The sequence below is a fragment of the Cuculus canorus genome, chromosome 11 (assembly GCF_017976375.1).
Source record: "Cuculus canorus isolate bCucCan1 chromosome 11, bCucCan1.pri, whole genome shotgun sequence".
NCBI classification, from domain to species: Eukaryota; Metazoa; Chordata; class Aves; order Cuculiformes; family Cuculidae; genus Cuculus; species Cuculus canorus.
Window position 1 is genome coordinate 3043550 of NC_071411.1, and position 18278 is coordinate 3061827.

The following is an 18278-nucleotide window of genomic DNA, read 5'->3' on the forward strand; positions in this document are numbered from 1 at the left end:
AGCTAAACAAACACTGACACCATATAAAATACCACCCGGCTCGTCCGTCTGGGAGACGCAAACCCATGCAAACTGTCTTGGAGACAATTTTAGAAACAGGCTGTGCCTTTGCCAAATGCAAGCTCTTGGATCAACGCGGGGGCTGAGCGCTCAGCTCCAGTTCTTGGAGAGCCAGCAGCACGCTGAGCTGAACCCCCTGCGAGAGCAGCTCTGGTGGGAGCTCGTAAGGACAGAGTGCGGTCACTGAGACACCAGGGAACTGGGCTATAATACTGCTAAGGCTTCCAATTAAAAGGCTGTTGATGATCAAAATATCAGCACCAAGCAATTCTTTGGGAATAAATTTAAGTTACAGATATTACCTCAGGCTTGAACTCTTAATAGAAGACATTATAAGGACATGTAAGGCAAACACCACGAAGCTGATTGTCTGCATGGGAGACAGATTTCTCTGCCACTTTCAGCGCCAAGCGATTAAAGCTAAGCTGCCAGGGGAGACCAAGACTGCAGCAAAACATGGGAAAAAAAGCATCTGTGCGCACAAATCCCTTCCCCACCGTCCCCATTGGTCACCCAACAAATGGTCACCCCATGCCCTCAGCAACTCAGCAAAGAAAGGGTTTGTGGCCCCAGGACCCACTGGCAGCCTGGACAGATGAAGGCAGTGGATGGAACCCACCAGTACTTGGAGAAGGAGACAGAACTGCTCACTTTACAGCTCCTTGGAGCAAGATTTTCATCCTTTATGTTCAATTCCAATCAAACCCTCTGTGACAGAGGCATCAAGCACAGAAGCCAGTAGGCATATCTCACAAAAACTGCTGACACAGGGTGACAAAGTTGCTCAGACGGACTAAATTCATTATCCAAAATAACCTGCAAGGACTCTCCAGCTACAGAAAAGATCACTCCGAACAACAAAAAGACCCTTGCAAAGCCCAAAGACACAATGCCGTCCTGCTTTCACCATTAGGGTTGCTTGGGCCAAGCTTGTGGTTAAAGGGAGCCAGCTCTGCCACCCACACAAACCCCTGAGAAACTTCTGTCACTGGGTTTGGATCAGATCTCTGAGGCTAAAGGCAAATGGTTTATCCAGACTAAGCACATGCTTCTTCTAACAGATGTCGCAGACTTCTTTTGCCCCCACGGAGATGGTCTAGGACAGATACCATAACCAGGATCTCCATCACACTGCAGTCACGCCAGCTCACCATGCAGAAGCTGGCTTATCTGCTCGTTGGGGACATCTGATACCTGACTTAGAGCAGTACACAGTTCAAACCACCCCCACAATATGCCACAAGCCAGATTAGACTTGCTATTCACATTTCAATTGAGCTTAAAGCACTCTTTCATGAGAACTGGTGACTAGCTTTATTTGTCCCTGCTTGGTTTACTAAGTCTGAGAGAGCTTTTCAAATTTGCTTCATATAACTCTGGGTCTCCTGTCGCAGCATCTCTATCTGGGGAAGAAAACATTCAGTGATCCTTAGAGATCCTTAGAGACCGCCTGGCCATCTATTTAAAGACAAAACCTCCCCTGCTGCCTCCTGCACCATTAGCCAAGCGGGCACCACATCTTGGCATCTGCTTTGAAGTGCTCGTACCTGCTTCAGGAGAAACACGAGTATGCAGGAACACATCAATATTGCCCACACTGCTCTGTGCTGAGCTATAGTTGGTGATTCCTCCAAGCTGCCCATCTCCACCTTCAGTTATACTGACCCCGAAAGGTCATTGTGTGGCACATAACAGGGCTGTGGGCTTCTGACCCCCCAGATAATTGTATTTTCCTGTGCTGGATTAAATTTGAATGTCTCTTGTGAGAAGAAAATAGCACCATGTTCACCCTCACATGGATTCTCCTCCCTTGCAAAGGAAGCAGAGAGGCTGGAGCAAGGCTTGTTCCTCACACTCGGCATCAACTCCTGCAGCTCCTGAGCTCTCCTAAGAGGAAACTCAGCTGTAATTCAGAGCACCTGCATTCGACAACCCTAGACAACATTAGTTCTCCTTCCCTTTGTATTGGCATATTGGAGGCCTCCCTGTGCCTTCAGCACAAACACCGGAGACAGGGCACTTGAAGCACACACAGCTGCAAGAACCCTCTTGGTGCCAGGTTCTCTGCTTCCCCGTGACTGTCCTCTCGCCCTGAGCACAAGGTAGAGGAATCAGGGAAGCTCAGAGAGTTTCGCCAGACCAAAACCATTTGCCCACCGCTCTCAGGAGCTGAGCATAATCAAGGAAGCAGCTCTCCCCCAACCACAACTCTGTGTTAAAGACCAAAGTGAGCAATTGCAACATTCCCTCGGCCAATGGACAAGCCAGACCTTTGCAGGGCTGTGTATATCCTTATAAACCAACGAACTTGCAGCAATGAGCACAGAACAACTCCATCAACACCCACCTCACTCTTCTTCCAGAGACTCATTGCTTGTTGGATAAACTGAATATTTCCTTTTCAGACAGCAGGTTAGCACAACACGGTAGGTGAGCACAACATCACTGCACTTACCAGAACCCCACAGCCACCACCTCTCCTGGCTCCAGGCTCCTCAGGAGTTGAGGGGAAGAAGCACCAGCTCCCATCCAAACATACACCCTCTCCTCCTTTCACAGCCGCTGCTTTATGCTTTACCCTTCAATTTGCTCCCAATCCTTGTCCTAAATCAAACCTCAACTCAGTTCAGGTGCTGAGAGTAACCTGCACTCCCCTTCTAGGAGGTATTTCACTCTGCCAGGGGTGTCCCAGCTGTTCCCAGTCTTCCCAAAGCCTCCCAGTGCCAAATTTCCCAGTACCCTGCTGATTACTCAGCCTCCTGTGTCTCTCAGAGTTAACCCAAACCACATGTTCCAGGACCCCTTTGCCTTAACAAGCACCACCCAGCAGCAAGGCCAGCTCTTACAGCACTCTGCATCAGCAGAAGGGTACGGATTTAGCCCAGGGAGCCCAAGGGTTTGCAAGGAAACAGCCCAAGTGGCACTGAAGCAACAGTTGACTACAGCAAGGCTAGTTTCCTCAAAGTTTGACCTAATCCAGCTGTCTGGGCAAGACAAAATCCGTTTACCCAAAGCCTGCATTTTGCATAAAGATTTTTGACATTATCAGTTGGAAAAATGAAACAGAAATCACCTGTTGGGTGCCCTGATACAAAGACTGCGTTTTGTTATTTTCAAGGCATATTTGAGTTGTTTTCTTTTGACAGTTTTTCTAGGAGAAACCAGAACTGAAATGTGAAGGACTGCATTTTGATGGCCTCTATTACCTTTGTGATGCACGTCACCAGAAACCCAACTCTGGGATTTGTTTTGCTTTGCTTTGACAAAAAAAAAAGAGGAAAAAAAAAATCAGAACTTGCCAAATTCCCTATGAAAGAGAAAATATGGCTATTAACTGCCTTTTAAAAGATAACTTTCACACCCAAAGGGCAGAGAGCTCTGCCAGGACTGGACCCTTACGTGATCCTTCCTATCCATGAGAAGACTGCATATTTTGGGGAGGTCCCCACTGCTTCAGAGTAGAACAAAGGTGTGTTTGCAGGTTGTGGTTCCAGATACTTGCAGTGTCCTTTGATTGCTGATGTAATGTGACCCTGGTGGAAAGTCAAGGGTCAGCCTGCCTAAATTAATGGAAAAAACCCCAACCTTTTGTTCCTGATGCAACAGTTGTGAGGGAGGTTTGACATCCACTTATCTCCAACCCAGCCCTGACTTCCATTCCACTTTTAAGCCTCGCAAACACTCAGCAATCTCCTCCTCCGGTAACAACTCACTCCTTGAGTGAGGACAAGTGCACTTGCAGTGGCCTGTGGTTACTCTGGGAGGAGTCCAGCACACTCTGTGCACTTCTCCATCCACCCCCATTGGATAGGTTTCGTGTGCTGGATACACGCCTCCCGGGTATCGCCTTTTCTCGAACACTGAAAGTTTTGGATTCATGCTCAAGTTTAGCAGAGAGCAGACTAAGGGAGCTGTGACGTGATTCGGGCAGGGGCTAGACTTGTCCCTCGAGGTTCACTCTGACCTCAAGTCTTGGCATCACTTCATGTTTTTCTTTCAAGTTCCCAGAGGATTAACTTGATGTGAGACTGATGAAATCACTGCACGGCATTTCCCCCTGATCTATCTACTGTCTTCTACTGCCCGGCACCAGCTCCTGCAGAAGCAGGGCACCACTTTGAGGGACGAAACAATTCTACCTCATGCAAACATTACACAGGAACTATATAAAAAACATTGAGGCCAACAGAAACATAAAAATATTGGGTATCAGCCGTAGGGAGATATTTTTATACACTGATTTGATGGAATCATAGAATGGTTTGGGTTAGAAGGGACCTTAAAGATCAGCCAGTTCAAACCCCCCTGCCATGGGCAGGGACACCTCCCACTCGGGTTGTTCCAAGCCCCACCCAACCCGGCCTTGAACACCTCCGTGGATGGGGCAGCCACGACTCCCCTGGGCATTTTACTCCCATCCAGGGGAACAGCATATTCTGGAATCAGCGGTGCCCTGAACAGAGATTTCAAAGTGCAAGACAGCCGAGGCAGAGCTTCCCCAGCTGTGCCTGCTGGCGGAAGAGGTTGGCTCACTTTCTCATGAGCTCTCTGCACCTCCCCAGCCGGGCAGGGATGAGAGCTGCAAGGCCATTTGGCGCTGGGCAGCTGCAAAGGATCTTTAACACCCTCCTGTGTAAGATGGGAAGCCAGCACAAGAAAGGACCGGCCAGAGACAACTGGTGTTTAGACAGGAAAAAGTTCTAAAAGTCTACCTGAATTCAGGAACTTCAGAAGTGTGTCTAGTTTTGAAGAGTGGTGATAATCCAGCAGGATTTGCGTAGAGCCACCGGGAGAGGTGAGAACAGGCACTAACTACAATCCTACGTGCCTGAATTTTAAGCACTCCAGTTGGATCCTTTTGGCATTACACTGACAATCTTGGCATCATCACTCCCACAGTTGTCTGCAATTAACAGTTGTCACATTCAAGCTTCCTTGTGTTCATTAATGTCCCGGTCCTGCCCGACACCCCACCGAGGCTGCAAGTGAGACAGCAGAGTAGGTTAGGAGATGTTTTGCAGGAGAAACTTCAGTCTCTCCTTTCCCATCATCCTTGACCATCCCCATTTTCTTTCTAGACTGAAAAATGGCTTTTTTTCCACTTGCTCTGTTTTTCTCTGACAGCGCTGTTGGCGCTATCAGCAGTCACAGCAGTGGTCAGATATCAGTGTTGTCCGGGCATCTTTTCACACCTGGATCCCCACAGCTGTGAGGGTACCAGCATTTCCTAGCACTGCAGCCCTTAGTATTATTTAATATCTTCAGGTGGAAATCAGAAGTCAAAATCTACAAAGAAAAGCCAGGCAGGGCGAGAGGCTGCCATTTACTATATACAGTCAATAAAGAGAGAAGGCAGAACCCGATTCAATATCGTATTCAGGATCAGTTTTAATGACACAAGAGTATCTTCCAATTAAATTCATACAGAAGAGCGTTCCTGAGCTAGGGAAACAGTATTTGCCGGTCACCAAGAGCTGCTGGCAGAGCTTGGACTGAACAAGAGACTTGGTCAAATCTGTCTTAACCACAAGGCATTGGCTCTCAAATGCTGCCGTGAGTAAAGTAGTTTGGATTTTATCTCTGGTAAGTAAGTTGGAGGGGACAGGGGAATAGGGTCATCGCATTCCAACTTTAAAATCTATTTAGAAAATCACATCCTATTATCCACCAGGCGGGCAGAGGAAGATGAAGACAGTTTTGCAGAGCTATTTTCCACTACCTCATAGTTTTGTGGTTTCCTTGGCTTTCCAAACCAAGGTATTTTACTGAGAATCTTCATGTTTTCACAGGTCTTTCTCAGAGAGCTTTAGAAGCACAGCTGCCAAATCCACCTCTCTTCTCTGCTCCACTTGTGTCATTAGCTTGGATACCTCAATAAAGAGCAGAGAGAAACAGAGGCAGCCTTATAGAAAACACAATAGCGGAAAAGCCTAGAACAACACAGGCACGAGCAACTTTGTTCTCAGCCACTTTCAGTTCATTCCGGGCTGGCCTAGGCTAGGATGTCCAAGATCTTCCAAGGCAGGAGCTCAGTGGTTCTGTTTTTGACCAGTAGCTGAGGTACCAGTTTAGCCTCCAACCAGCCCACACTTGGTTGCTTGAACTCTTAGCTTTGTAGAGTCCTTGACTTGATGTACCCTAAGGCAGTCCCACCAGAGTTTTGTTTTTCACGATTACAGCCTGACCTTTCGGACTTCCTTCCCCTCTCCTTCCTGAAACCCCTAGGCTATGGTCTTATATCGAAACTACTTCCCTTAGCACCCTAAAGTACTTAGGCAAAAGCAGAAACTTTTTTTTTCATTGTTTTCACCAATTTTATGATCTTATATGATCTCACAAAGCTGTACATGAAACCTGCAGATGTGTTCGCACAAACTTCACCTGTGCAGGACCAACCCATAGCTCAAAGACCTGAGATCCAACAGGCAATGTCATGCATCCATGCTGGAAAAGGAAGAATCCTACAGAGAGACAATAACAAGCATCCTATCCAGTCATTCCTTCCTTCTTTTCTTTTATTTGTCTGGTAAATTAAAATTATAGAATTAAAACCCAGCAGCTGCAGCTCAGAGAGGCCAATATTTTCTGTGGATGACTCACCCACTTGTGGGGTTTTTTTTGGGATGTGTTCCTGAGGAAATGAAAACATGTCAGTGTCTTTTTTCTCTCGCTTCCTTACAGAATACATTCACTGTTCTCCTGCTTAGAAGCCGCTGTGCATCTCTCTGGGTCCTTCCCGTGCCAGGCTACATAGGCTGCCTGTTCTTCTGCCATCACGTAGGCAGTCCGTCACGGGAGTCCAAAAGAAGTCACAGTGGTGTCATATCACACCTGCTTCTGTCGCTGTTGCGGTAGAACCGAGAGGGATGAAAATACCCATGAGACGGGCAGAGGCTGAAATGAGGCAGTGAAATGAAAGAAAGCACAGCCCTGAGGAAACGGAGGCCACGTGGTTTTATGGTTAAGTGATGACAGGCAAGTGCCGGTTGATTTTTAGTGGGAGATCACTGGGCACACCCAACACTGTGTATTACATGGCCTCACAAGACCATGAGAAACTGAAATAAGGAAGTCAAGCTGTGCTTGCAAAGTCTCAGTTCCAGTTACTTCATAACACGCTTCCTTGTGGTGCCCTGCCTTGCAGATGGCACACTGCACACCAAAAGCAGGCAGTTAAGTCATAGAATTGTTTGCTTGGGAAAGATCTTTAAGACCATCGAGTCCAACCTTACCTGTCCACTACTAAACTATCTCCCTGAGCCCTTCATCCGCCTGTCTTTTAAACACCTTCAGGGACAGTGATTCAACCACCTCCCCGGGCAGCTGTGCCAGTGCCTGAGAACCCATCCAGTGAAGAAATGTTTCCCAGGATCTGATCTGAACCTCCCTTGGCACAACATGAGACCATTTCCTCTCGTCCTAGAGAAAAGCAGCAAAAATCCTGACCCCCTTAAAGTCACCTTGAGATAAGGGTGAAGAGCACAGCCCAGAGCAGGGACCACTGCTCCCCACCTGGAGCAGGACAGCAGAAAGGATAGAGCTATGGGGAGGCAAACCCCATGATATCAGGACTTCAGGAACTCCTCTGAGCAGCTAAGCTGAAGAATTAGACAAGCCTGGAAGCTGATAAATCAGTACCCAAGAGTCCCACTCCTTTTCCTTCATCCCCAGACAACGCTGGGATTTAAGAGCGTTTGCCTGCTGGAAAAAGCTGGTTTGCCCTAGAGGTTCTCCCGCGCTCTGGCACAGCTTTTGATGTGCATCAGACTGAGCCCTGGTGCCCCAGAGCTGACGCAGGGTTGGCCCTCTGAGCGCAGCACGCTGGTCATGAGAGGAGCTGATCCTCCACTGCTGACAGACGCTGAGCTTTTCAGTTGTTCTATATTTTTAAAATGCTTTTGAGACTTCTGCTCTAAAACGTTTCCCTTTAATTTCCATTTAATTTCCTTAAAATCGTCGCTGGAGCCGTTGATATCTCTGACACGTGTCAAACGCATCCTTTTCTCTGCTGTCTCTTTCTCCCCCATTATGCCGTACAGATAAAGATTTTAAAAAGGGTTTCGGCTCAGCACTTCACTACCCTCCTCCACACTTTTTTTGAGCATCCAACACCATTTTTTTTTAAATTAAACCCCCCTACCATAGCACACCTAACAGAACACATAATTGTTTCATGTAGTTTCCCCAGAGAACTAGATAATCTCAACCTGTCTTCCTTAGGCAGCATATAATCATGCAATCTCCTGACTCTTTGTTTCTCTTCTTTCTTCTCCTTTTTTTACTCCTCAATACCTGTAATAAGTTTTCCACCTTGTCTAGACGTTTCTGACATACGCTGCTGTTACCTAATCTTCAGCCGCTGCAGCCAGTAGATATAGCAGCTCTCCTCTTTCCACAACTACACCTTGGATCTCAACACTCCCTCCCGACAAGCCCTTACTCCAGTGTCTTCTCTGCCTGTGCTATTTCAACCCCTTCCAGCTCTGTATTTCATCTCATTGAGGGACTTTATTTATTTTTTTTAACGTTGTGACTATTACCTGATTAGGGTGAAGGTTCTCTTTTAAACAGAATCATAGAGTCATTGAAGTTGGAAAAAAATTCTCAGCTCATCCAGTCCAACTGCCAGCCCAACCCCACCGTGCCTACTAAACCCTGTCCCCAAGTGCCACATCTACACATTTGTTGAACCCCTCCAGGGATGGAGATTCCACCACTGCTCTGGGAAGCCTCTTCCAGGGCTTCACCACTCTTTCAGTAAAGAAATTTTTCCTAATATTCAATCTAAACCTCCCGTGGTGCAACTTGAGGCCATTTCCTCTTGTCCTATCACTTGCTGCTTGGGAGAAGAGACCAACAACCACCTTGCTGTGACCTCCTTTCAGGGAGTTGTAGAAACTATAAGGTCTCCCCTCAGCCTTCTCTTCTCCTGGCTAAACAATCCCAGTTCCTTCAGCCACTCCTCATAACGATCAATGGCTTAGGATGCTACACTAGTGCTACTAAAATACTAAATACTACTACTAGGCAGTAGCGATCACAAGTTCTCCATTCCTAGGCTTGAATAGGAAAAGTACACCCAGGATATTATTCACTGTGCTGTTTTGTGAAAAAAATACAGTTTTGCCCTCCAAAATCTATTTGCATATGGAAAGATGGCCAAGATATTTCTTGGAAATTGAGGTTTCTCTGTCCTACTTTCCATTGTCTCCCTCTCACCGAGTGACATCCCCCACCAAACAGCACAATTAGAGATCTGTCAAAGACAGCCTCCACCCCCAGGGAAGGGGTGATCCAGCACAGCACAATGGGAACTGCAGATGACCAAAAGATGCCCCAAAACTCCCACTGAGCACTACAGCGGTGTTTCAAACTACTGTTATGGGTCCTGCATAGCACACTACCACTGGAAAAGTTTTTTCCATAGGTAAAAGGCCCTGTCTTCCCAACCTCAGCTTGAACGAGTCTGGTCCTTCAGCTCAGGCAAAGACAGAAGTCAGGTTTTGTTTGAGGCTGGCAGGAATCACATTTCTGCCAGTTAGTCCACAGCTTCCACTGGACCATGGAGAACAGAAAGCAAAATTATTTGCAATCATTAAATTTGCAATCAAGTATTTGAACCGTGTAAACAAAATTACCTTGGAATGAGTTCACATCCTTTCAGATCCAGCCTTTCGCCAACAATCCAGCAAACACGTTCTCTAGCAGGAATGTTTGCTGAGACAATAAATGACATTTTTTAGCCCTTTGTTCAAAGTCACAGTGAAATATGTAGTGGTGAGTATTTACCTCTCCAACCGGATCATCAGAACAACCCTCATCCACTTGGAGATTAGGAACATACCATATAGCTGATGTGTCCAAACACCAAAACTTTGAATCCAAGCAATAGATTTGAAGATTGTGTTTGCACACCCCGAAACATCCCAAGTACCTGCACCAACAACCACCTTACAAAACAACTAGAAAGCCCCGGGACGCTCCAAGGAGGTGAAGAAAGGAGGAAATAGCTTGAAACTGGATTCAGCTCCATCCAAGTTTCCTTGAGAGTAACACATCCCATGTTTACACGGCACTTCTCACGTTTTTGAGCTTTCTTAGGCCAGCTGACCAAACAGGTGCTACCTTTCTCTCACAATCTGCTTCTTCCCAGCTTTCCAGATGCTTGTTCCACCAAAGGCAAGCTACTGCCAGTGTCACTGAGCCTCATTTAAAGCATTACATAAAGTCCTTCCTATCTTTCTTGCATTGCCTCAGTCGAGCTGGTGTTTAGATGTTACATTCTTCAAGATAAAAGCACTATGGGTAGGGATTGCCTGTATTTTGGTGACCTTGATCTTCCCAAGGACATAAATAAAAGTTATGGGCATCCTACAGTGCTGACCACTACCCTTTGCTACCCAGAATAAAAGGTCCCAACCCCAAGCATTTGACCATGCTAGAGACACAGTCCCAGGTAATGCAGGTGGGCTCAGTCACACCTCCCACCTGCACAGGTCCCTGGCTTCATCTCACAGCTCTGTCTGACCCCACGGAAGGCAGAGGGTTGCTCTTTTCTGGTCCAATCCAAGGCATGAGGCCACTATACCCCAAGGACATCGGGTGGGCCAGATCTACTACGCGTTTCCTAATTTAGCAAGTCACTAACACTTGCAACCTATTCACAAACTCATGGAGCAGCCTCTACCAGCAACATTAGTAAATCCCAAACATTCCAAATGCATCCAAAATCTAAAAATCTAACCACAATGATTGGTTTCTTCTTCTTTTTTAAATATGGGTTTGTTTCTCTTTATTTCCCTTTCAGTTTTGGAGACTTCAAGGACTGCATTTTGCAGGTTCTTTCAGCAACTGTGACACATGTTTGAAAAGAGGTAACCCCTCAATCCAGGACCTTAGGCTTTCAATGAAACTCAACATAACATTGCAACAGACTGCTGCAACCCCGATACAAATCTCATTTGCAGCTCTTGTAAAGAAATGAATCACTTGTAGATAATGATCCGTGGGATCCTGAAGTAGCTGTGAGAGAACAGCAGCCTGCGCTTCCATGTCTGTCACACCACTTCCAGGTGACTCCAGAAACGCGCTCTGCTCTTCAAAGTGTAAAGCTGAGTCCACCAGGCAGCCCTGAGAGCCAGGGAGACCCAGCCTTTTGACTTGTCCACAGACTCATTTGCTGACCCCTGGCAAGCCACTAGAAATGTTTCATGTTTTTCCCTGCAGAATGGGCTGCGAGGGTCACCCCTTTGGTGGAGCAGAAGCTCTCTGTGACCTACGGCTGGGACTCACAAGAAACACCATACCGTTATTCCTCATTACCATCGTTCTCATGGCAGGACCACAGCGCAGACAACAGCCAAGAAAACCTTTGCAACACCATACAACTGTAGTACAGGAAACTAACTGAAGTCCCTCTTGTAACTTAGATGCCACAGGGAGGTCACAGAGCAGCAGAACAACATGATTTCTTGGTGCTGGTCTTTCTTTATCTGATAAACACCTGCTGGAGGAGCTGCACTCACTCCTTACTTTGGTAAAATATCTGTGAGGCAGCGTCCCCTGGATTCCTCCCCTCTCATCCCAGGTGAAAAGACACAGCATTGTATCCAGATTAATAGGATTTGGGAAGCCTTGGCTCGTAATTAGGTTCATCCCCAGTGTTACAGCTGCATCACATACAGCTAAGCCAGGGCTGCTCTGCGATGGGAGGCAGCACAAACTCAACCAATGCAGGAGCCAGAAACTCTGGTGGCTCAAAAGAACATGCAGATAAGACTGTCAAGGGAGATTCCAATCTAGTTGAGGAGAAACAAACCCAATATGGTTTAACATGACCTGCTGCACATCCAGTGCTATCCATAACCATCATTTGCTGCTACCAACCTTCTGCAATGGCCAGGGCCTCGCCATAATGCCTGGGCAGCAGTGCCCTGGGCCAGTATTGCACCATATGAAAGCTATTTTCTTAACACTCTTCTGTGTGAACGCTGCTTCCTCAGTTGGCAGCTCCAATCTGCCAGAACGTTAATGAGAAACTAACGAAGAGCACCAGGGTAATGCAGAAGCACTAATGAAGATTAATCTCTCCCCAGAGAGGAAGACATGCCTTTTCAGAGACCTAGTGCACCACAACAGTGTTTGGAGGGTCAAAAGTGAGTCAATGAAAGCTAATTAATAGCAAACCTCTCTCTTAATTAGAGTGTTGTGAATGGATTTCAAATAAGCTGCTTGGTCCATTCTAGCTGCTGAATTCCCAAGCTAGGACTCATGAGCAATGCAGGAATTTGATGGCGTCACTGGGCACAGGTCTCTCACAGCGAAATAAGCAGAGAAAGGTGAGCTGGGGTGGCCTGGGCTTCATTCCCTGACAGCAACTAGAAATCTTGGGTTTCAAAGATGTGTTGGATGACCTTCTGTGTAACACAGGACGGGACCTCAGTAGGGTCCTGCCTAGTCACTAGGACAGCAGGTGAATCCTCAGCAGAGGTTTCGGGTCAGGCTGAGATTTCTCTCTTAACAAGCTCCTTGCACCATCCAGCAGCCTTTGGAGTTGGTTGTCTTACAGTGCAATTCCCTGATAGATAGTTTATTGCCAAAGGTTGAGACATTTGTACATGACTTCAAGGTATGACCTTAACAAGTCCGTCAAAGAGGGTCTCATCAAGGGCAGTTACCTACATATGTGTGACTACTGGCTTTAAAAGCTCCTGAGAACAGAAGCAGCATAAGAAGATGCTGAAACACTGGAGAGCTTTGCCATGGGAATGTGACTGAGTTCCCAAACTTGCTGCTCGCTTCCACTGTGGCCTTACATTGCCTTCAGCCCATTGCCTTGATTCCAAGCCCACCACATGAAGGCACTCTAGTGGCAGAGAGCACACCATCCCTGGTTACATTCCTGTTTCTGGTGCATGTGTGTCCGCACTGCCTCATACAACATGCCAGGCCTTCAAGACATGACCATCACACCCATTTGAAGTAGATGCCTTCATTTCTCCTTTGTCTGCCCTGGGTAAACCCACTCAACATAGAAAAAAAGCAAACCACTCCCTCGGGCCATCTCTGTGGTGAGAGGGTGAAGTGGAGGAGAAAGTACCAAGCTTTGCTGCTCTAGATGAGCCATAAAGCAGTGAGCACTTAAGATTCCTGTCTTGCCTGGCTGGAACCCAAGTGGAAGCAAATCCTCTGCAGGCAGGGCTGTCCTGCCAGCTCCACAGTCTCACAGAGGGAAAACATGCTGGAGCTAAAGAAAAACCCATGACTTTGCACATGTCTTTGCAAGGCTGCATTCAGAGAGGTGACTGGCACTGAAACTGCCCTACTTACCACAAAAGCAGTGACAGTGCCACCACCGCAGCAGGAGACAGACTGACTCCAGGCCCTGCTTCAGCCCTTGTGTTCTAACTGGAGCAGGCTGTGCTGCCAGCAAGAAAACAGGATCCTTTACGAGATCAGAGGTACATGTCTCCTACTATGCCTTCAGAGGTGAGCCAACAGCTCCATGACTGCGTTTAACTCTTGCCCAGCCGACATCCACAGCACCAATCCATGCACACTGTGCACACGAGGAAAGAAAAGAGAAGGGAGAGAGAAATCAATGGGCTGCAAAGATTTACAGTGGCTGCCGCAGTTGGGGACACAGCAGCACGTTCTGCTGGAAGCATCGGTGTCTGAGTGAGCGCTTCGGACACACAGGTCCCCTTTGAGAAATGTGCATCTTTACTGCCGGATAAACAAGAGTCACCTCACATGCTAGCAGAGCAAACAGAAACCATCCTAGTTCCGTCTGACCCCTCACACGGGACTAACTGCCTGCCCTCTTGCATTTTAAGCTGGGCGCTGCCACTGCCTGCACATTTGGATGTCCTCTCCAAGCGGTGTTGGCACGGACTATGGAACAGAGCTGCTACCCTCAGAACACATCGTAGGCACCATGGTTCTGAGGCCAGAGCACTCTTTTCATTCAGACCCTTTGATGAACATCTTAATTCCTTCTGCTGGGCTCACACTCAGTGTGAGTGGAGGACTGAAGTGAGCATTAGCAGAGGCAGGTTCAGTCTGTAGGTCTCTATTTTGAGGCGTTCTGTCCCTCTTGCTAGGAATATGCTGCCCACACACACACAGGGGAAACTCTGCTTTCTTAATATCTGAATAAAATGCCTTGGGTATTCTGCTAAGCTGAGCGTTTAAAGGAAGTATGTACCCACCTCCCACTGATAGCAGAAGGACTTAGGCACTTGATTCTGCTAAGGTCCTTTGAAAACTCTGGGTTTCAATGCTCAAAGGTCTGCTCTAATTAGCCAAATAATTGCCTATGTCATGTCTGTGCTCTTCAACGATTGGCAGTAGAGCTAACTTACACTGATTCACCTTCTTCTGACTCACAGTCATTTATTTGCACTGCTTCCAGACCTGGGAGTTGAAATAATGATACATGTTTTCCATACGTTCACAAGAGAATTCATAAACACCATGAATGCATGACTTCATGTCCACCCATGCCAGGCTCTCCTAACTTCTCAACCGAATAAAATCAACCAGATCTCTTCTGAACTGCAGGCGTGTCGAACCAAGTTTGGGGATATATTAATCCAGGGAAATCCTCTTCTCCCCCTTGTAAGGCAAATTCCATCACTGTGAAAGCTTTGAAGGCTATCAGGCTCAAAGACAAAGTGTTTCCTCTTTACTACAGATTTAGACCCTTCTGGCTGGTCTTGGCTTGTGCCTCCACACTATGAAGGAACGCTTACAGGGCTGAAAAAGTCCTCCTGGATCTACAGGGCTTTCCTAGTTCTGAGTTTACACGTGTCTGGGAGCTGGTGGCAGTTATGACAGACACTCTCCCGCAGCACACAGCACCAAACGGCTCTTGGGAAGGTCAATGTGAGCCATCTCCCACTGTGCCACGAGGCTCTGAGCCCTTCACGTTTACTCCTTCCAGTATTGTCAAGCCTGAATCCTGGTGGCCTACCCTCCCATAGCCCACAGAGGGTTGCTTTCCTTTAACATGTCGGTGCTTGAGAAAGGGTGATTGATAAAGAAAAAGCAGCAGGGGACTGATTTCAGCTTCTAAATTCAACTTTCAACTAAGGTATATTTCTATACTTGTGTTAAGCAGTGGAAGGGCCCCTCATCCATCCCATTAGGTGCCTGACCCTCACTGAAATCACACAAAAGTGGCATACAGAAGCCAAGGTACTGCCATACTAGCAAATTTGTCTACATTTAAACAAAACCATCTATATCAGGATACATCACACCATGTTTGACCTCTTCAGGACATGAACCAATGGAGATAAAACTGATAACTTGACTCTCAGCGCCCTTGGATTTAGCTGAAAGCAGAGTTGCAGGAGCTTCTCCCAGAGCCTGACTCTGGACCACTTGATTTCAGCTCAGCCATCAGCTCCAGCTAAGAGCAAAATGACCGTAGCTCCCTATGTGTAGTCCCCCCAGGGAAGTGCTTGCCAGCTGTAAAACCAACTTAGAGCCTTCCCCCAAGAGAGAAACCGAGAGCGCCCCGGCTGCTGAGGTGGGAAGCAGTGAAGTGGCAGGGTGCTGCAAGAACAGCTGGCCCCGGGGCAGGACCGCTTTTGGTGGGTTTTTTTATTTAACTCTACGCATGGTTAAGAGAGACCCTCAAATTTCACGACAATCAAGGGGATGTGAGCTCTGCTTTAGGCCTTTCACTCCTACTGACTCTTACAGCGCTTGGTACTACCAGACAAAATGGTTTCTTGGGAAAGGAGGAAGGATTTGTTGCTAAGTAACTCTCTTTCTGTTGTGCCACGGCAGTGGAGAGCTGGGCAGGAGGTAGCTCCCATACCACCACAATCAAGGATCAGATTGGGACCATTAAGTGGTTCAGTTCAAGACAAGCTCTTGCAAAGCTGTTCCACAGCAGCTCTATCTCCAGCTCCCACAGTCTCACATTTCCTCAAGTCCTTACAAGCACAGCAATTAGATGGTCATGGCTGGGAGCGGAAGGGATTCTGCGTAAAGGCTCCAAGTTCCATCTTTGAAGGGCATTGAAGATAAGCCACATCTGGATGGAACAATCTGCTGGAGCCACAGATGTCTTTCTAGAAGCACACGCAGGCAGAAATCTGCCTGTTTCTGTTGTGTTGTAGAAATACAGGAGCACCTTAAAGCTTCCTCACCCAATTCCAGCTACAGCCCTATAATCTATTCCTTAACATCAGCTGCCACCTCTGCCACTCTGGGGCTATTTACTAACTGTGATCTGCTAGAGGAATGCAACCTGGCCACCAACTCAACATTAAGATCAGGCTGACCTTGTTTACTGAGGGTTTGCCTAGGCTGCTCCACCAAGGATCTCATGGATCTCATCTGTGGAGCTGCAACCAGTCTGATTTGCCTTTAAAAAAGGGACAGTGCTAAACAGACTACTTTTGTGACCCACTTGCGTGCCAGAGACTCAGCTCCTCTAAAAAAATAGGACAATTGGAGAATTTAATTGTCGTGACTTTGCAAACAGCCTTTTGTCATGTTAAACACCAAGCACTAAGCCAGGATCAATGAACATATGGCAAAATCAAGCCCTGCCTGTTCTAGCTCTGTGGTCACGTAACCAGGGAGACTGGAGCAGGGACAATGATGGTGTGAGGCTGGGATGGAAAATAGCCTGTTTGGCAGCCATCAGCAATGCTGTCAGCAATGTAGCTCCTTGGAGAGCCTCAGCAGAGAGGTCAAGGCTTGAAAGTCTGTGGTAGTCAGGCAGAGTCAGTGCTGACCTCTCCATTGAACCCCCTCAGATCAGCACTGGGTCCTGACCAAAGCAAGTCATGGCAAGGAAGTCATTTGATGAGAAGCAAAGGTGGTCCATGACCTGTGACCAAGCTCTGACCTTGTGGACAGGACCCAAAACTTGTATGGCTGTACTTGTAGGACTGCACCCACGCCTGCGCTGGGGCTGAATCCCTGCTCTCTGCATGGCTCAGGGCAGGTTGCATCAGTCTTCAGGCAACAAGCCTTGGTGCTGCTCTACCAAAATCTCACTGGCTCAGGGAAGTTTCTGTCTCCTTGCAACCTGCCACAGAGACAGAACCCACAGCCAGACACGGTTGGGGTGACCTTGAGTCCCCACGGTTCTTCACTTGGCAGTGCATCAATAAACAAACCCCAAACCATTCCTAAGTACCTCTGACAGATGCATAAATAACACCATGTCCCTCCAAGCCAACAGAATAATTTCAGGTGATACTAGCTCAACACCTGAAGCTCAGACTCTCCCTTCTTCCTCGTTACATGCCTACGGCAAAGTTTCCCGGCAGGCGACCTGCTCCAACTATTCCCTAAGCCTGAGGGTAGTAACTGAACTCCCGGCATGTGTCTTGTCAGGTAGGGACAAGACTGGCTGCGTGCTTTAAAGTAAGCTTCTGCTTAAGTACTTACTCAATCGAGCTTTACTGCAGTGCTTAAATACAGTTTAAAGGTAATTTCTCAAAAGCTTCTAAGTGGTTGGAGGATCCCAGTTCTTCTGCCACTCACTGCGCTGCGGCTCAGGCTCTAACACGCAAGGCGGTCACTAGAAGCTGTTCTCAAGGTGGTTTGAAACTCTTTGCCTCCATTTCTTCGGCTTTCATAGGGTCATCACAGGAGATCTGTGAGGGGAAATGAATGTTTGTAAGATACGTAATTGAACAGATAAATAACAATTAGTGAAATGAGAGGATAAGTATTAAACTGATTAAAAGATAACCAAGCTGAACAGGATTAAAAATAAACGAAACTCAGCTACAAGCCTAATGAACAACTGATTCACAACAGTTCCTAACTCATCCTTCAAATACAAAACAACCCTACTTTTAAATAAAATTACACTTTTTTTTTAAATAAAAATCTTTGTTAAGAAATATTAAATAGGGCCTTGTAAGGATTCATTGAAGTTGCACATGGAAAAGAAGTCAGAGCTCCTACTTCCCCCCATAATGCATTGAAATCACCAACTGCTTTTCTGCTCATCCATAATCAAGCCCTCTCTCTCTCCTCGCCTCCTGGACACTGTGCGCTCGTCAGCATTAAGGACCACCAAATGAAATTTAACCAAGTTCACACCTTCCGCTCCATAATCTGTGATCTCTGCATCAGCCTTCTGTGTGAGTAAGGAAGGCCACAAGAGGCCAAATGCACCACTTTTCTTGGCTTTCATTAGCTTTCCATTCTCTGTGTGATGGCATTTCCCAGCTTTGAGA

At 47.1% G+C, this 18278-nt stretch overlaps 1 long non-coding RNA gene across 21 annotated transcripts in view; it reads right to left on the reverse strand.

Annotated features, from left to right (window-relative positions):
• Positions 1 to 18278, reverse strand: part of LOC128853251 (uncharacterized) — a 262276-nt gene that overhangs the window by 142758 nt on the left and 101240 nt on the right. For 20 of the 21 annotated variants that reach the window (XR_008451655.1, XR_008451643.1, XR_008451642.1 and 17 more), the window contains one exon: positions 17479 to 17687. The exons of the other annotated variant lie outside the window; for it this stretch is intronic. This is a non-coding gene — a long non-coding RNA (uncharacterized LOC128853251). The remainder of the gene's footprint in view (positions 1 to 17478; positions 17688 to 18278) is intronic. 21 annotated transcript variants of the gene reach the window in all.